Source organism: Cucurbita pepo, chromosome 17 (genome assembly GCF_057944985.1).
Source record: "Cucurbita pepo subsp. pepo isolate OVF chromosome 17, ASM5794498v1, whole genome shotgun sequence".
NCBI lineage: Eukaryota > Viridiplantae > Streptophyta > Magnoliopsida > Cucurbitales > Cucurbitaceae > Cucurbita > Cucurbita pepo.
In genome coordinates, this window is record NC_141814.1 from 9,679,162 (window position 1) to 9,681,441 (window position 2,280).

At 40.3% G+C, this 2,280-nt stretch overlaps 1 long non-coding RNA gene across 1 annotated transcript; it reads left to right on the plus strand.

Annotated features, from left to right (window-relative positions):
• Nucleotides 1-457: 457 nt before the first annotated feature.
• Nucleotides 458-2,064, plus strand: LOC147787542 (uncharacterized). The gene is made up of 2 exons (XR_015413547.1): nt 458-676; nt 1,361-2,064. It is a non-coding gene; the product is annotated as an uncharacterized LOC147787542 (long non-coding RNA).
• Nucleotides 2,065-2,280: the final 216 nt, after the last annotated feature.

Here is a 2,280-nt window from a genome sequence, read left to right on the forward strand (position 1 = left end):
CCAAACACATAAGAGTAAGATTTCATTTTCTTAGAGATCTTACAAAAGAAGGAACCGTTAATTTATTATTTGTGGTACCTGAAATCAACATGCTGATTTGTTGACAAAGTCTCTAAAATTAGAAACATTTCAAAACTTGCATGAATAAATTCTTGACAAGGAAGAATAAGTTCAAGGGAGGGATTGTTAGAAGAATTTGATTATGTAAAAATAGTTAAATAAAGATGGTTTCTATTTTATAGTTAAAGTATTTTTAGGTATTTAGTTTAACTATTTTGGAACATGTGTAGTTAGTTGCTAGGATATTTGTAAAGCTATAAAAGCCAAGTTCAGTATTCAATAATACGATGACTTCAAACTTTAATTGTTTATGTTTCTGACTTAGTTATTTTTCTGTCAAAACCTAATAAACACATGCAATCATGCTCTTCGGACCTATCTCTTTTCTTTAGGGGTGGCCTCCAGTCTCGAACTAATATGGATGTATAGTACTTCCCTACACACGACCCACACGTGCAATTGTGAATCTCCAGGGGGCTCGCACACCCCTGGACCCTCTCTAATTAAGTTAATCTATAGCGACGTTTGGAGGTCAATGGAACCCCTTGATGTCATGCTCTCCATGAATACCCTTATTATCATACCATGCGCATCCACACTCATCGTCTCTAAGGAAGTATCCTTATGCTTATGAACAAACAACATGCATGAGGCCTCTAGTTTCCATCTTATAATCTCTAATGACACAACCCTCTAGTCTCATCTCTTTGTTACATTAAGTAACACATGCTCATTGAATATTTATATTAATATCATTTTCATGCTCTTAGGGTTGTGTCCTATGTCGGTCTATCGACATGATGCAATATGAGACTCGTCATCATATATCATGCTTAATATGAAAAATATCAACATATTAAAGCAAACGTCATGCAATCATCATAATCATCATATTGCAATAAACTGCATCAAGCATATCAAGTACGTCATTCATCGAAATATATATATTACGCACGTCATCAAGCATCATAACTCATACATCACCATATACTCATACATTATCATATACTAGTATACAGCATCCTACGATACAACTCATATATCATAATTATAACACATACAATTTTTAGCTTATCTTATAGTAAGGTCACTTACCTGGTTAACCTTAGTTAGAGTTCACCCTAATTACGCTAAACGTAAGATCTTGTTCCTCACTGCTCCAAAGGTCGCCAAGGTTTGTTTCCTATCACACTATTCGTCACTTTCTGTTAGTATTTCACAATTAAATTAAAAATCAAATTAATAATGTGAAATACGACTCTAAAACGACCTCAGTTACCTTAATCGAGGTCGAAAATAGGTTCGAGACAATCGAAACGGTGGAAATCAAGCAAAAATTGGAAAATCGAGCCGAATAGCCGCCGCTGTCCCATCCAATCCGCTCAATCTGAAGGGCTGCTTCCACTGCAGCTTGACATGTGCCGACATCTGAGCGGGACACGACAACGCAGACATTTGAGCGGGACACGACAACGCAAACAAGGTTGAGGCGCGAGTTGAAGTTCTTGTTTGGATCGCGTTTCTTGTTGGCTCGCGGCTCGTCGGCTGCAGGTGCGCCGCTGGGCTTCGCTTCGCAGGCTGGGCCACAGATGAGTTTGGGCTACTAGGTTGATTGTTAGGTTTTGGGTTGAGTTGGGATTGGGCCTCGGGTTTATAGGTTTGTTTTGGGTTGTAGAGCGGGCGCAGGTCGTACGCGGGTCGCAGGCTTGACCAGCCTCTGGCTACTAGGCCAACGAATTTTGGGTCGGGCTTACCTGCTGGGAATCGAGTTAGGATCAAGTCCAACCTAGATCCGACGGACCTTTTCTTCTTCGCTCAACTCCTTGCATGATTTTCTCTCTCCTCTCTACTACGTTTCTGACGCCTTTTCTCTCCCTATGGACCCGCCTTTTCTTTTCCATTTTCTCTCCCTATCTCTCTATGGACCTCTCCACTTCTCTTCCATGAATTTTTGTGGCTTGTAGCCACCTGTAATGACGGATCTTCGATATTTTTTAAACTCAATTTTGATCTCATTTTTCATGATGACAACGACAAAAATACAGCGTGGAACATGTCCTAGACGATTGACCTTCTCTTCACGACGTGTTTCAAGCATTTTGATGTCGGATCTGACGGTGTAAGGTCGTGGGTTTCATTTTTGGAACTTGTCGACGTTCTCGATAATTCCCTCTCTCTCTCACTCTCTTCTTCGTTGCAGGTGGTCTGAGTGTCTTGGAG